Source organism: Myodes glareolus, chromosome 24, assembly GCF_982192425.1.
Source record: "Myodes glareolus chromosome 24, mMyoGla1.1, whole genome shotgun sequence".
In the NCBI taxonomy this organism is placed as follows: Eukaryota; Metazoa; Chordata; class Mammalia; order Rodentia; family Cricetidae; genus Myodes; species Myodes glareolus.
Window position 1 is genome coordinate 19,013,931 of NC_142049.1, and position 17,777 is coordinate 19,031,707.

Sequence of the window (17,777 nt, forward strand, 5' to 3'; positions counted from 1 at the left end):
GCTATGTTGGTAAATAATATAACTAAGGAGGTAGGTGTCAGAGCATTTTCTTTTTCTCTATTTTCTCTATGCATGTCCTTATTCATAGAGTTGTGGCATAATAACTGATTTTGTCGATAATGGTGTGTGTGTGTGTGTGTGTGTGTGTGTGTTACTAGGAATCAATCCCAAGACTGTGTAAAAACTAAGCACACCTCCAGAGACTAAGCTATATTTTCAGTTCATGTAGTATGTTCAATATTTAAAATCCAGGAGCAACAGTAGGCAAAAAGAATCTGCCCCAAGGGCTGGGGACCAGAGCTCAACCCAAGGATTCACATGAGAGAGAACCAACGCAGCAAGTTGTCCTCTGACCTTCACACACACTATGGCATGTATATATACATATAAATAAACATACAAGTAAATAATGCAATGAAATTTAAAATACAATAATTAATTATTTGTCAGATTCATACTATGATATTTGTATTTTAATATTCACCTCCTATTCATGCCCATAACTCCTTGTAGGTCCACCCCTCACTTCTGTACTCCTCCTCATTTTAATTTCTGTCATTTTTCATTAGAAGCCCACTTAGTTCAGTTTGTGTTGTCCATGTGTTCAGGGGGTAGGGGGGGTCTTTTACTGGAGCATGGTTAACTTACTAGGGACACACGTTTAAAGAAAATTGACTCCTCCTTTCTCAGAAGCCAGCTATTAGCTGCCCATGGGTCCTTCATGAGGAGTGGGTCTCATGAGCTCCATTCCCCTCTATTATAGAATGTTGACTGGCTTGATCTTGTGCAGGTCTTGTGTAGGCAATCACAGCCGCCATGAGATCGTGAATACAGAAGTTCTGGCAAGTCCAGAAAATACTATTTGGTTTGACACAGGTCTCTAGCTCTTGCACTCCTTCTGCCACCTCTACAACAATGGTATCTGAGATAATTGTGAGGTTTATATGGATGTCATATTTGTACATGAGCATTCAATGGACACTTGTTCTCTATGCTTTGACGAGTTGTGAGTTTCTCTATTGTGTTGGTTTGAAAAGAAAATGGCCCCCAAAGGGAGTGGCACTATTAGGAGGTATGGCTTTGTGGGGAGTAAGTCAGCCTTGATGGAGAAAGTATGTCACTGTGAAGGTAGGCTTTAAGGTCTCATATATGCTGAAAATATTGCCTCATGTCTGATGCCACCTCTTGTTGCCTGTAAGATGCAGGGCTCTCAGCTACTTCCCCAATACCATTCTGTCTGCATGCCACCATGTCCCACCATGACGATAATGAACTAAACCTCTGAAAATGTAACCCACCTCAAATAAATGTTTTCCTTTGTAAGAGTTGCTATCGTCATGGTGTCTCTTCACAGCAACAGAAAACTTAAGACATTCATTAGCCACCATCCACTGTAGAAATAAACTTTTCTGATGAGATCTTAGACCTGCGCAATTCTAGAAAGATAGGAATTTAGAGGCCAGTTTGATACTTTATCTACTGAGCAGAATAATAGTTCTAGGTTCATCTGTGGTCTGAGAGCTCCCTAACCATGAGCTTTTGGCCAGATTTACAGTACTAGGCATGTTTTTCCGCCAGTAGAGTTGCCCTCACATCTATAAATAAAACAGTTTATTATTCTCATAACATCTATGCCACTATAGCACCCACGGGTATATCTTTCAAGGCTAGTCACTATTGTAGCTCACAGGCTTCATAGCTGGTGAGATTGCTGATGACTTTAAATTAAATCCAGAAGCAAAAATCCTTTGGGAATGCAAATACTGAAAACTGTCATCTCCTGCAGCAATTTTAGAACTCTCCCCTGCGTTTTAGATTTGTGCAGCCCCTCCACACATGCGTTTTGAAGAATTAGCTGAACACCTTTGGTGCGGGAGAATTGTCTGTATTCTGTCAATCATGTTTTAAATAAATGCTGATTGGCCAGGCAGGAGGTGTAGGTGGGAAAACCAGACAGGAAGTAGAAATGATACAAGGAGAGCAGGAGAATTCTGGGGAGGAAGAAGTTGATTGCTCCCACGCCTGCCAAGACTGCTGAAGCAGCAGGATGTGAGCTGCCCCACTGAAAAAGGTACTGAACCACATGGCTAACATAGATCAGAAAAATGGGTTAATCAAGATGTGAGCGTTAGTTAATAAGAAGCCTGTCCTAAAGGGCCAATCAGCTTTATAACTTATAGAGATTTCAGTGTGATTTTTCTCTGGGACTAAACAGCTGGGGGAACAGGGTGGAACACAAACACAAACAAGCAGGCCCGGCACCTTCATGTTACATAATGGCACCCATGTGGATAACTGCATACACAGAAAGCCTGAGAAAGCTTGGGAAAGACTAGAATAAAGCATTTTGGTTTTCAGCCATAGCAGGAAAAAAGCTGCCCAGCTTTAAAATGTCAGCTTTCTGGGCCATCCTGCCAGGGAAAACTCTCTTTCAAGCAGGCAGTCCAGACTATGGAAACACTGTTGCAGCTTGCTTCCTAGCAAGGACCTTGAAACACCTTAAGAGCTTTTGACTGTTGTTTTCTCCATATTCCTTTGCAAATTAAAGACCCATGTGGTCAGAAAAAGAGAGATATACAGTAAAGAGAGATTCAAAGAGTAAGAAAACCTCTTAATGGTTTACAATGTGTTAAAAATATATACAGGCTGAAGGTTAAAGTTCTTAGAGTAAAAAAAAGAAAGAAAGAAAGAAAGAAAGAAAGAAAGAACGAGTAGCCTGGGAGGCAGAGATAGACAGATCTCAGGGAGTTCAAAGATAGCCTGGTCTACAGAGTTATTCCAGGACAAAGATATGCAGAGAACATGTCTCAAAAGGTTAAAAGTAAAAAAAAAAGAAATAGAGGTTAAAATAAAGTCATGTAAAGATGGAAAATACTCAGAGAATCTTGATACTGTATGCTGTTATGCTCTCTTTGAATTGTTTAAATGCTGAGGAAGGAGCAAAAGCTGCTAAAAGATATTTGCTCATAATTACTGCAGAATTAATCAAAGATAGGTATTTTGAAAATGCCTTGGCTTCAAAATTGAAGTCAAAAGATATGTTACTTTGGAGAAGAGATTTTGCTTTTGTTTCCACAGAAAACGAGAGGCTCTGGATTTATTCTGAGTTAAGAAAAATTCAGTTTGACCAAAGAAGGCCACCTGAAAAATCTCTGACAGGATTGATGGCCCAGATGTCTGAGTTCTTCATCCAGAACAGGTTCAAGACTGCTGCCTGAGATGATCAAGACTCACAGGGTACTTCAGTCAGGACTTGATCATAACTCTAAATTTCCTTTAGGTTCCCATAAGATTATAAGCACCCCCAACCAGCAGGAAGTAGCCTGGAATACTATGCCCACATTCCCCAAAAAATGGACTATGGATATTTTCCTTTGTTTTTTTTTTTAAAAAAGAGGGGGAAGTGGTGCAGGAGAATTGTCTGTATTCTGCCAATCATGTTTTAAATAAATGCTGATTGGCCAGGCAGGAGGTGTAGGTGGGAAAACCAGACAGGAAGTAAAAATGATACAAGGAGAGCAGGAGAATTCTAGGGAGGAGGAAGTTGATTGCTACCACTCTTTCCCAGACTGCTGAAGCAGCAGGATGTGAGCTGCCCCACTGAAAAAGGTACTGAGCCACATGGCTAACATAGATCAGAAAAATGGGTTAATCAAGATGTGAGCGTTAGTTAATAAGAAGCCTGACCTAAAGAGCCAATCAGCTTTATAACTTATAGAGATCTCAGTGTGATTTTTCTCTGGGACTAAACAGCTGGGAGGCTGGGCAGGACAAAAACCCCCAACAAACAGGCCCCCTCATGTTACACACCTTACTACAGAATTAAATCTGCTGGGTTTCGCCAGCACCACGCAATTTTTCTGTTATTAAACGATGGGTGAATGTCTCAGAGAACAATATTTGGAGATAGTTATTTATGAAAGGGATGGGGAAACCTTAAAAACTCTGGCTATTTTTTTATTTGAGATCCAACTTGATAGGCACTTTCCCAAGCCCATTTCCTCAGATGTTCTCTATGTAGTGAGGGGCAGCACCAGCCCCAAGCGCTCAGGTGGAGCAACTTGGGGAGAGCAGCCATTGCCTGCTTCCTTAATTCTCTCTTTTCATTTAAAAGCCTATTCTTGAAAGTTTCCAGAACGACTGTGATCTTTTCTCACTCTCCGTCAGTTGAGGCCATATTTGACTCTCTCTCGCACTGTGTGCTAGTTCATTTTCTGTCATCTCAACACAAGCTACAGTCATCTAGAGAAAGGGAACCACATTTGAGAAAGATGTCTCCGTCAGATTGCTGTGTTGGGGTTGAAGGCAGCTCTTGATTAATGCCTGAGGTGGGAGTGACCCCACTGTGGGCAATGCCATCCCCAAGTAAGTGCTAAAAATGCACATTGGCTAAGCCATGAAGAACAAGCCACTAAGTATCATTGCTCCTCGTCTCTGCTTCAGTGCTTGCCTACTGATTGAGTTTCTTACCTTGGGTTCCCCCAGGGAAGGCCGTGACTGGGACCTTTATGTAGAATAAACATTTTCCTGCTTCAAGTTGTTTGTGGTCAGTATTTTATCATAGCAATAGAAAGCACTCTACAAAGAACAATTTTGGTTGGGTATATTGCTGTGCCTGTATATACATGTGGGAACACTTATGTATTCATGTGCACATGTGTGAGTGTGTGTGTGTGTGTGTGTGTGTGTGTGTGTGTGTATCAAACATCTTTCTGGATCACTCAGGGTCTTCCCCTTGAATGAAGAGATAGCTGATTTAGCTAGTCTAGCTAGCAAGTTTGATCTGCTGATCCCAGCTACACTTCCTGAGGCCTGAGATTACAAGGAGCTGCCACATCTGCCCAGAACTTAAGTGAGTGCTGGGGATCCAAAACCTGGTCCGCAGCTTTCCCAGCCAGTGCGTTCTATACTGAGCTACCTCCTCACCTCTTAGAAGTAGTTTCTTCTTGTGTTTCTGACTCCAGTCCTAAGACAGTGTTCCCAAAGTGTGTCCTGATTCCAGAGTCGTTTCAGCCATAAAGAAGACTTTATTGTCTTTCCCAAAAGACATCATTGGTTTCCAGCTGTTGCTGCATTGTTTTCTAAGGCTTTTCCCATAGTGCCTCTGTAAATCTTGTTCCCTTGGCACTTGCTCTCTTTTTCAAGTCTCAACTTGACGCCTGCCTTGCACTGTGTGCAGCCTCGGCTTGGACTCCATTTCAGCTCTTTGGTTGTGCTCCAATTCCTAGAATGCTCTCCCTGGATAACCCTCACTGGGAAATCAGGTGGGAATGCTACATGACCTCTGAAGCGATGCTGGCCATTCCAAGAATCCCCTTGGTTCTAGATTCTCCTATCCTATGGTAAAAATATAGATGTCCCTTTACATGTCTTGGTGCAATATCTGCCAAAAACCCATTGTGAATTGAAAACAGCAAGTAAAAAAAAATAAGACAAATGTGTCTCATCTGTAGAGCATCCCAGCTCAGCAGTACAGTTCTTGAAGATCATCAGTTGTTTACCCTGTGGTCATATGACTAATTGGGAGTAGTGGCTCATTGCTACTACTGATGGAGTACTACTGATGATGTACTCATTGCTACAGTGATGGAGCACTGATAAAATATTGAACTGTATATTGACAGCCCAGAAAAAGATCAAAATTTAGATCTGAAGTGTGGCTTCTATGGAATACATCAGCATTTTTATCATTTTATCTGGTTGAAACATCCAAAGATGAGGATGCTCAGAACTTAGTTGCTCACTGGGTAGCTTGGAAATGAGTAGACATTGTTATCTCTCTTTAAATGTCATTAGCAATTGCCAGGTAGTGAGTGATAAGTCAGAATCTTACAATAATATAGCGAGCCCAAACTCATGGCAACCACTGTAAAACCTTTGTCCAGCCTCTTCCTAAAACCCATTTCACCTCTGTAAAGTTCTCTTTGATTCTTGCCTTTCTTTAAGATTACATTTAAGCCATTGATTTTTCACAAAGAATTTTGGACTGGCCTTGGCAATTGGAGTGATATTCAATAGGAATTCTTTCTTAATATAGCCTTATAAAATCCAATAGAGAGCCAAGCTCTCAATACTGTCCAGTTTCTGCTTTGACTATCCTTGGGAATTAGTAATTACTAGTATTCTGAATAATTCTTTTACAATATTGTCATAATCAGCAACCTCAAAGTTATACTTTAATTTTCTTAACAATAACTTTAAAATATTCCAGTTATAACAAATCTCTTTCTCTCTCTTTGTATGTATATATATATATATAGTTATATATATACATGTAAATAAGAAAAAATGCAAATAATAAAATTATAAAAGTTATAAAAACCAATTGTAGCATTAATAATGAAGACAACTTGCCAGAAAAATTTCAGCTTTGTTGATGTGGGATTTCCCTCTGTATGCTGTGATTACCAATAATGAATAAAGAAACTGCTTTGCACCTAAAGCAGGGCAAAACTTAGTTAGAAGAGTGAAATTAAACATAATGCTGGGAGAAACATGGGTGGAGTTGGGGAGAAGCCATGGAGTATCCACTGGAGACAGACTTGCTGAAACTTTGCTGGTAGGCCACGACCTCGTGGTGATGCAAAATAATGGAGATGGGTTAATTGTAGATGTAAGAGCTTGCTAGGAATATGCTTAAGTAATTGGCCAAGCAGTGATTTAATTAATACAGTTTCTGTGTGATTATTTTGGAGCTGCTGGGCATCCAGGAAACAAACAAGTGGGCTCTGTCCCTCCAGCACTTTGTGACTGGGTTTAATTAGCAAATGAGATATAATGCACTTCATCTCCCCAATCTTGACTTTACTCACGCAGTACATACAGCACTTTGCAATAGGGAGCCTTTTGGTGTACCTAAATGGACTTAGAAGTGAGAAATTGCAGTGACTGAGGGCTGACTGGCTACTTGCAGAGGAACGGAAGCATAAATGACAGCCCTTCTGAAGGACAGTAACATGGACTCTATCTTATTCAGCATCTTTCCTAATGATGTGGAAGGAGAAACACACAGTGTATTAATTAAATTTGACAAGGATGCTGAACTGCTTGGTAGAGTGAACCTGGAAGGTTTAAAAACATGGTGAGGAGATAGAAGAAAAATAGTGTGGAAAAATGAAAGTAGTGCATTCTGGGAGAAATAAGCTAGGAGAAACAGTCAGTGATCTCAAAACCAGACTAGGACACAGTTAGGGAAATAGAGATGGAAAGGCTACAGCATTTTATTTTCCCAAAAGGAGCACTGAGCAAGACTCCTGTGCGTTTCCTAAGGCCAGAAGCTGTGACCCTCGTAAGGCTTCAGCGAGTTAAGCTATCTGAATCTCAGTTTCTACGGCCCTTACTCACACAGCTCTGTGTCTTGACAATTCTTTATACATCACTGGACACTAAACTCATCACTTGGCCCTCCTATTTATCAAAGCTTTCTCCTATCTGTTTTCTTTAGAATGCAACAGCTTCTGTTTTCTTTATCTATAGCCAAGCAGGAGTTTCCTCCAGGCATGAGACTATCTTTCCATAAGGGTCAATTTATAATACACACACAAACACACACACACACAGACACACACACACACACACACACACACACAGAGAGAGAGAGAGAGAGAGAGAGAGAGAGAGAGAGAGATGTGCACACATTATACCAGCTTTGTTTTTGTTTTAATAATTAATTTCTCTCTACTTTATCCAATGGAGCTTAGTTTCCTGACTTCTCGTGACATTCAAAATTTGACTCTTCTAGGAAGATTACAGAAGTCTTTTATTTACCCCTTTTTATCTCTATACCACTTTTAAAAATGTGGCACACCTTCTTAGCTCTCTTTAATGGCCCAGGTTTTATCAACCACTGTTTAGTCGGTTGGCTAAATCATGTGGAACAATGTCAATAATATTGGTTCCAGTATTCATTTTATTTGTTTCGAGACGTGATGAAGATTTTAGTCATGGAGTATTTTCCAATCTGCTGATGAAGTTCTCCACAGAGTAAACATGAGACAGTGACCCATGGCATGTAGAAAATGACTTCTCTTGAGGAAACAACAGTATTCACTACTGATGCTTTGGGGCTGGGTTGGTGATCTGCAATGATTAAATAGGCCAGTGTTAGGGTCCTACAGACATACCAGCTGCCTGCTGGGAAGAATGCTATCAGGTGCAATTACTTAGATCTCTCTCCCTCAGCTCAAAAGAGAAGGATGGGAGCCAGTAGGGGCCCTCATGCATTTGAAATTTGTCTTCAAGTATTACCAAGTGTCTGTTTTTTAATTTGTTTTTTTTTTGTTCACTTGTTTGTTTTGTTTTGTTTGTTTGTTTTATAATTTCAGCTTTGTTCCTGTCCGTAGAACTCCAGATCTGAATCAAATAAATATTTAGCAACACATCGCTCTCATTTCCAATGCCCTTTGCATTCTAGGGCTTCTAAAATTCTGCAAGTACATGATGAGGAAGAAAATATATATTAGCTTTTTTATCTGAAAACAGAATGAATTATGAAATAAGCCTTGGCTTATTGACTCAGCACACTTTTCTTAATTATTTTAGGGCAAGGAACTAAGCCCAGGAAACTTGTATTAACACAGGCAAGTGCTCTTCCATGGACACACCCACCCAGAGGGCACTGTTGAATTGTTTCCGGAATTACAACCCTCCTCCAGTCTCCCAAATGTCTGCAATTAGAGCATGCACCACCCCACAAAGACAAACCTATCAGGTTTGTAGTGATTTGGGCTTCAGTAACCCTTGTAGTTTATTTAAGTCTTCATATTCATCTGCTTAATGGGCATGGTAACTGCTGACATATAAAATGTTGAAAATTTAATGGATCAAGAAGTTCAAATCTCTTGGTGTAAAAAGGTGCTTATTAAGAGCTATTAAAACGCAATGATCTGTCACTCATCTTCTTGGAAGCCCCCTGTATCATGTTTGCAAAAGGTAGATAATATTGATAATACCTTGATGTTATTTGATATCTTCTTGAGAGAGTTGGCTCAGAATTGAATGACCGTGAAGGCAGAAGCATCTCAATAATATAGAGCTAATGAAATCCCAAATGATCAGTTGCATTTGCTGGTCCAAGGTGCTGTAGCCACATACCTGGAACTTTCTTCCTCAGTTTGATTTGAAGAGAGCAAATATGTCCCAGATTAGCTAAGAACATCAAGAATAACCCTAAGAGGACTTTTGCAAGCTCTCAAATATTTTTCACATTTGCATTAAAGTTGGTCACCAGAAGGATTCTCTTATCCTCCAGGACAAGGTTAATGGGCTTTGCTTGGACAGGGCCAGTCAGTAAATATCATAGGCTTGGCAGGTTATATGGTGCTTGGGGCAAGTATTTGTTTATGACCTCATGGTGCAGAAATATCCATGAGTGTGTTTCAACAAAATTGTACTCAAGAGTTCAGGCGGAAACCCACAAAGAATCAGTAAAAGGTTAAAATAGAATAAGTAATCTGTTTGTGGGGTATCTATAGCCTGTGGTCAACAATGTTGGAGTAATTCTGATCATGTATTGAGATTCCTCTGAATAAATCTAGGAAGTAATGGGGCGATCTCTCCCTATCCTAGTTCCAGGGATAAAGAACTTTGAAATGAGCCCAACCTACTTGGAAAAGTGTATAAATGGTTTCATTCATAAAGAAAGACGGGCAGATGAAGGCTACAGGAAACCTGGAGTGAGTGTTAGGTTTGTGCATTGACCGGGATGCTATCACTTGGGTTTTTCTCTCAAGCCACTGCTCCAGGGTCCTGCCTGATCTCTGGACTGAACTTGGGCTAGGGGATCATCACTCTCATACACTTCTGCAAGCCAGTTTCATATTCTTTTACCAATAGAACATGCTTGAGCGAGTTCGGGAAGGCTAGAACAAAGCAAAGGGAATGAGTAAATCTCCAGAGGATGAGACTTGTGAAGAGCACTTCTGGTAATTACAGTGATTCAGCGTAGAAAGGAGAACACGCAGCCTTGAAAGAGCTTTAGCTATTATATAGTCTTAATGCCCTCGGAGACCATTTATCTCGGTGGTCCTCTCCCTACCCCCTCATCTTCTTTGATTCTTTCTGAACTTGTTACTTGAGAACCTACTGAACTTAATGAGATTGGGGCAGTTCAAGGGGCCATAGAAAAAGAGTTTGACTCCTTAGACACATCTTTACATACCAGCAATCCCTCAGGAGACAAATAATTATTCTCTAAATCAAGAAACTGGGTCCAGTAGACACCATACAATGTCTTCAAAGGCACTCAACCGTCTGATGACCAAGCTAGACTCAGATGTTGAGACTCAAAGTCAATGGCGTCTGTGTAGATACCATTGTGACCCCTAAAATGTCTTATTGAACGGTGTTTGCAGTTATCAGTGCTCTGTGTCTTTAATGCCTCTCTTTATTCTCACATTAGTTCTGTGAGGCAGGTGGCCTTGTAGGCTGTGCTTTAGTGAATGTTTTAAATACTAACAAGGTTTATTCATTTTCCCCTAAAAATTCAGTTAAATTTATTCAAATGGGAAAAAAATTCTTAAAACTGTGTTTAGCATCAAGACCCTTTGGTTCTAAAAACTTACCAGTTGTTCTGAATGCAAACGAGCCAGCCCTGAAGGCATGAGAACGGGAGACTTGACCAAGCCTCTTGCTGCCTTCTGCATTGAGTGAGACAGGGCAGTGCTGGAGGGCTCACCCTGGTGGTGAGGACAAGGGAGAGCTGGCAGACTGACCAACCCAGCTAAAACCTGAGCCCAGAACAGGGCTATGAGTTGGCCCAACCCAACATCCACCCCATCTATGAACTACTGAAACTCGTAAAGAAGCTGGTGCTGCAGATCCAAAATTGCAGGGCCTCCATGAGATAGAGCAATAGTAGGTTATCCAAGAGGAGTTCCAGTGTGGGCCCAGTATCAATAGTGAAGCAGAAGCCTGAGGCCCTGAACCAGACCAATGACTCATTGTAGTGAATACTTGCCAGTGAAAATGTATGGAATAAAGGGTATATTCTGTGACTTACTGTGTCACACAACAGCTCCTATGATGATATTTTTTCTTTAAATTTTACTTGATTTTGTTGGGGGGAGCAGGAGGTTACAAGAGCAGAAAACAGATACGAAGGGACAAGGAGATGAAAGGGATTGGGATGCGTGACCTAAAATCCACAAAGTGTCAGTAAAAGGTTAAAATTAAATAAATAGATAAAATTCATCAGTGTTTCTAAGGCTGGAAGGTTTTTATGTTAACAAGACCAGTTTTAACTTTGGATTTTTAAAATAAATTTTAGAGAACAGAGAGAGGAAAACTAAGTTATTTACATAAGATATCTACATATGTACTAAGGCACAAATATGCTAACAGACTTCAAAAAATACTAGCATCTCAAAAGCGTCTTCAAAAGGTTCGTGTTATTAGATTTTCTCAACACCTAAGACTCTTCTCCGTCTTTTATCTTGGAGGCCAAATAGTATTTAAGTGACGTATGTCAGCAATTTTGCAAGAAGTACCTCTGCAGACACACTGGGTGTTACTGTAGGAGACAATGGATAGCTATTGTGAAAAAAGCTAGGGAACTCACTTCTTCATCTCTATGGTAACTGTTTTCTCCTCTTTATTAACATTACATGCTAGGGAAAATTTAACGTTCTTTTTTTCCAAGAAGTTCTCCACTTGCAGAAAACGTCCCCCAAGTTTTGCACCGGATATAAGAGCATCTCCAGTAAGATTGAAATCCCAGTATATTTGTGCAGATTCACGGGAAGGCATCTTTACTAGACAGCTGTACTTTTATCCTCGCGTTTCAAGGTGCTCAGCATCTAAATCCATTAACTCCACTTCATACTCTGCAGCTTCTCTTGATTTGGTGTTTCAAATACTAACACTAAAGAATCCTATCATCCTCATTTCTTAGTGTAATGAGGTGTAGCTACCACCATGTTTTAGTATTTTGGATTCCTAGTGAGGAACATGTTCATGAACAGTCTTTTGTAGACATGGTACCTATCAGAGACTTTGGAGCTCAGGGTACCAAGGACACAGGAGACTCTATGCTTTTCAGGCTCAGACTCTCTAAGCTGTTGTCCCCGCAGTGTTCACAGATGACATCATTGAGGTTGAGTGGACATTTGAGCACCTCCAGCATCTTCTTCAGACTCTGCGCCAGTTAAGGTTTAGGCAGTGGCCGTGTCACAATGGAGACAAGGAGTGGAGGCTGGCCAACTTAGGGCTTGCAGGTCCTGAAACAAAAGCAGTGGTAAAGACCGCCACATCACTGTGCTTACAACCACTTAAATGTACTATTGTGGGAAGGCAATGTTTCAACTTTCTGAACTCCATCTTCATTACGGACCCTTGCTATCCTACCTTGATATAGGAAGCAGAAGCTATGGAAATAGAGTCACTTCAATGAGAGAAAGTGTAGATTTTACAAATATGCACACACTCTGAAGTGCAGTGACTGACTCTTCAGGAGTAGGAGTCTGAAAAGGGAGAGAACGTGAACTGGCCTCAGTTGGATCTATTTTTGCCCCATGCCCTTTCTACTTGATCACCTTTGCAGAGACAACACGAGGAGGACTATTCACAGACATGGACTGGATTTTGGCTAATTGGGGAGACAATCTATAAAAGCAATCACATCTTTCTCACTCACTCTATAACAGAAGTCAGTTCTGGGTGTATATGATGAACATCAAGCACATTGCTGGATTATTTGCAGGCTAAGTGAGTTGTAAATTCCAAACACATAATTTATATGAAAGTCACTGACGTTATGGGGTACTCACTACATGTTAGACAGTGTTTCAAGTCCTTCACATGACCAACAAGTTCAGATTCTCACAACCTCTGCATCTTAAATTCATTTTATTTCTCTGTCACAATCAAGGAAACACAGGCATAAATAAAGAAGTTGGGTAAATCGCCAGCATCACACACTTTGGGAGTTTTTTGAATATAAGTATTCTGACTATAAATCTGTTTGAAATTGTTCTTAATTGAGACATAATTAGCCTTTGGTAAACTGCACATATCTGAAGCACACAGCATGGATAAGTTTGGCACATGTGTACACAGCTCTGAAGCCAGCAACACAACTAGTAGTACAACTAAGGTAACAGATCAACCTATCCCAGACCCTGCCTTTCCTCTCCTGTCTCTCTCCATGTGGATGGCTTCACTCCAAGCCAACTCAGTCCCAGGCGATTGTCAGTCTGTTCTCTGGCTCTAGCAAACCATCCATACTCTATAGAATTTTATATGTGATGTACCAATAGCATCTTTAGTATTTGGCTTTTTTTTTTCACTTAGGATAATTACTATTGGATTCATTAAGTTTTTCACATGAATTGTTGGTGCCTTCATTACTGAATTGATTTCATATTTCATATGGCTACAATCAGAATTTTTTAATCCAGTTACCTATTGATGTATATGTGACCATTTTTAGTTAGGGGCTTTTATCAATGAAACTTCTATTAATAGTAATTGTTATTTATATTAACTTTTATATCTACTTTCCTACTTTTAACACACACAAAAAATCACCCTAATGTGATTTCACCTGTTGTGAAAGTAGGTTCAGAAAGCTTTAAAAGAAGTTAAGACCGATGGCTGTTCATGAAATTTCTAGTTGAAATTGTAGAATTTACAGGAGAAGGCCAGGCAGTTACATGACCTTGCTTTTTTTCCTGGAAAAAGAAGAGAAGAAAAAGATCCCTTTCTATCTCCCATTCTCACATATGGAAACTTTCATATAGTAGAAGAGAAAAATAATTGGATAAAGGGGCCAACTTACTGGAATTTTCTTTACTGGAAAGCAAAGAACAACCTACTTGTCAAATTTTTCACCCTTTTCTGTTTCCACTGCAGCTATTGGTGACAAATGGCTGGTTCCAGCCACTTTCCCTGCCAAAAGTTAACCTGCAAGTCCCTATGACTTGGGCAAGAAATGAGTACCAGGATGCTCCCAGGGTCACCGAGAGAATTAATCTGATTTACATCTATTTCATTTCAGGGAAACAAATTTTCATCTGCTGCTTCTAAACTTTTCTCTGGGGGTGACGGCCCATTACTTTAAGTGAAATCCATCAGTCAAGCTGTGTTTAGAGCACACAGTGGCTAACGAGGATGGACGCCAATAGGAGACATCGGAACTCGCAGATAACAAGATGGGAGAATGGGTTTGATGGAAGTGTAGACATGCGACTAGAGGATCACCTGGAACGAAGCCTGTCCAGCAGAGAACACACACTTGAGAAGTGCCTAAGACCCAGTGATAAAATAAAACGCCCAGATGGCGGGGAGAGACAAGAGGCTGTCTCCCAAAACGCGGAATGAAATATTCTTGGAGAAAGAAAAGAAAAAATAAAAATCTTGGGTCGTATGGAAGGTAATCTTTTCTGTTGAGTTGTCCTCTCTTGTAGGATTTACACACACTGATTTGACACACATAACCCGAGAGCAATGTCTGGAGGGTCAGACAGAAAATTAACTGTGTCTGTAAAGCCGTATCTTAGAAGGCCCAAGAAACAGGAGTCTGAAGAGCATTCAGCTGTGAGGAGCCAGCTCTGCTCTTCTGAGTTATTTTATATACAGACCACAGTTTATTCTCCTTCCGCTCCTCCTGTTCCCTCCCTCTACCTCCCATCTATCTCCTCATCCACTCCTCCTCACTTTCAAGAAGAGGCAGGCTTCCCATGGGAGTCAACAAAGCATGTCATATTGCTTTGAGACAGGACCAAGCTCCTCCCCCTGCATCAAGGAGGGGCAAGGCATCCCTGCATGGGAACTAGGTTCCAAAAAGCCAGCTCATGTGCCAGAGACTGGTCCTGATCCTACTGTTAGGGGCCTCACAAACAAGACTTCTACTAATGATTGTCCCTGCTCAGGAAGCAGTGATTTATTTGTGACTTGCTACACATCTTTTAATATTTCTGGCATAGACACATTTTCAAATTCATACATGGCTACTTTCTACTGCAGATTTGCCTTGTCATCTGCTTAGGACGCCACCAACCACTGCTTATGATTATGACTCTAGATGTTAGGACAGTGTGGGAAGAAACTCTGGGAGAGCTGTCAAGTAAGCGATTAAACCATCATGATTAAAATACTTTATAAAAACTATCGTTGTGAGGGGTGACTTTGCATGATGGGAAAGGCCAAGAAGAGGAGTAGCGACTGCCTGAAATTATTTCCATATCCTGACTGAACCCACCTGGCCTTCCAGAGAACCCTTAAATTGCTGTTTCAATCTTGATTCTCGCAGCTTTATCACAGGAAATGTAAAACGTGCAGCCCTTGCCCTGTAAACAGGGTCAGTGTGGGGAGGAGCGTGAGATGCAGGTCTAGTAGGAGACAAAGTTCAGTTAACATTAAGAGGCTTCAGTGAAGACACCAGCTGCACAGGTCAGGGCTCAGAAAGCAAGGGGTAGAGGAAGGGCATCTAAGCATAAAGCACAAGTGAGTGACAATTTAAAGTGCAGCAATGGAGGGAAACATTAACGTCAACAGCCACCTAGTTGTGAAAGCAACAAAATAGAGTTGGCAGCTGTCCTCTTTCCTCCTGCCGGTCCTTTTACTCCTTACTCTTCCTGATCTCTCCCATTTTCCAAATCTGCTTTTCCCTCAAATCCATGTGCTTCTCACTCGCAATATATATTTTACATTCAGTATAGCAATTAATACAAGAGAACCAGAAACGCTAGCGAGGAACTGTCAAGTGGTAGCCAGAGGCATAGCAGGCAGAAGAACCTGGTGAGGACAACATAGGGAAGGACGTATATTGGTTGCCTTTTGTGCCTATGATAAATTACCATTCCCAAAGGCAATTTATAGACGGAAGAGTTTTAGATTATGAGTTCAAGTGCAGAATGCAGGGGAGGCGGGGGAGAAGGGCCAGGGCTTGAAGCTCAGAGACTAAGTCTGAACACAGAAAGCCAACAGATCAACCTGGAAACGGGATGAAGCTGCAAATGGCTGAAACCCACGACAGGTGTCTCACCTATGTCAGCCAATCTCCACACACTATAAGGTCCATCACTTCCCCAAATAATGCTACCAGCTGGGGACAAAGTGCTCAAGTACATGAGCCTATGGGATGCTTTTCTTATTCAAACCACCACATTCTAGGCAAGGTATGTTTGAGCTTGGGTGAGGACAGAAAACCCTCCAGGAAATAAAAAAAAAATGACCTGGGACCGGAGACGAGAGGCGTTGAGGGTTTTCACAGCTGCTGATGACATCCTTCACACTCTCACAGTGTCTTTTTAACTTTTAAAGACAATGGCAGATGGTCCCAAAAGAAAGGGAAATAGGGGAGAAAATCCCACAAAACATAATCTCTTTAATTTGTGCTTTTGCCCCTCTCATGCCACACAAAGAAGAGAAATAGCAGCTCAACGCCTGTTGGTAAGTTGCCATGGAGACGGCTCCCACGTGACCTCCCGTCATGCTGCACCACTGCAGGAACCTCCAAACTTAATTATTTATTAATAGGCTTTTACCAGGGCAGTCTCCAGAGGTGGAACATCTTGTTTCCATGGCAGGGACAGCGGTGAGAAACGGAGGGAGAAAATGGTAGGCAATTACAGGGAATTAATTAGAAGCTCTGTAAACGCCCTGATGAACATGCTTTAGGATAAACCGTGGTGGGATCTGAGGGCACTGATGTGTCAGGGGAAAGCGAAAGTGAGCAGCAGGACTCCGATAATCCGTTCTCCTATGGCACCTGGAGAGCCTCCCACACTATCTCTCTGGGCGCCAGAGTCTCAAGATGGAGCAGTAAGCCGTATATTCTAGGAGTAAAAGCTACCTATCTGGAATAAACAAAATATACACAGATGGATATATATACAATACGTAATGTTTCAATCTTTGCACAGATTGCCCAGCATAGCACAATAGATGGACCTGGAAAAAGCAATTCATAGTGAAGTGCTTAGAATGCCTATGAATTAGAGGACACGGTATTTGACATGCATGTGGATGGGCAATGTGATTCTTTGAGCACCCACTCACATGTGCAATTACATGTGAGATTATCCTTTATGTTTAAGGCATAGGAACGGATATGCACCAGTAAAGGTAGTGTTGAATATAAACTTTGAATATGAAATGCACTCCCCAACTCCCGTACTCATGTTCTGATGATTTTCTTCTCAGCTGATGGGGTCAGCTTGGACAATTGGTTAAGGGTGTTTAATTGCCTTTGAGGATGGGGGCTTCCCTGGCAGCACTAAGTCAGTAGAGATGAGCCTTCGAAGGTTACAGCCTGACTTTTATTTCCTGATCTGCAGCATCATGAGGCGTCTCTGCCATGCATTCCCTCCTTGTGGGAATTTTTTCCTGCTTTCCTCACTGGGATGCATTGAGACACTCAGAAACCGTGAGCCAAGATAAACCTCTTTTCCTTGGCTTCTCACAGGTAGTTTGACCATAGTGATGTGAAAGTAACCAATACAAATAGGAAAGTGGTTTATGAAATTGTTAATGAATTTGCTGGTTCATCTGGCTTTTCCTTCATTCAGGCACAGAACTATTTATTCATATTCTCAGATCTATGTCATAGTATGCATATCTAACAGTTACTAATTTGAATATCTTATAATTACTCAATTGACTGTCTTATAGCCCAGTCCATCTCTGGGGACATCCCACAGAAGCTTATCCCCGGGCTCCTGAATGACTTGCATATCATTCATCTGCCCAGAGAATCTCCTCTTTCAGTACTGTTACTGCTTTCATAGCACTGGCGAGGGTTGTGTGAATCTTCTAAATTTTAGGAGCTTCCTGGGGTT

At 41.2% G+C, this 17,777-nt stretch overlaps 2 long non-coding RNA genes across 2 annotated transcripts; one reads left to right on the top strand and one right to left on the bottom strand.

Annotated features, from left to right (window-relative positions):
• The first annotated feature begins 11,061 nt into the window (after window positions 1-11,061).
• LOC125400843 (uncharacterized) lies at window positions 11,062-14,372 on the top strand. The gene is made up of 2 exons (XR_015736366.1): window positions 11,062-11,150; window positions 13,994-14,372. It is a non-coding gene; the product is annotated as an uncharacterized LOC125400843 (long non-coding RNA).
• On the bottom strand, window positions 11,213-16,394 carry LOC125400842 (uncharacterized). Its single transcript, XR_007232110.3, has 3 exons — window positions 16,173-16,394; window positions 15,197-15,326; window positions 11,213-12,215 (listed from the first exon to the last, which is right to left on the bottom strand). It is a non-coding gene; the product is annotated as an uncharacterized LOC125400842 (long non-coding RNA).
• Between the last annotated feature and the right edge of the window lie 1,383 nt (window positions 16,395-17,777).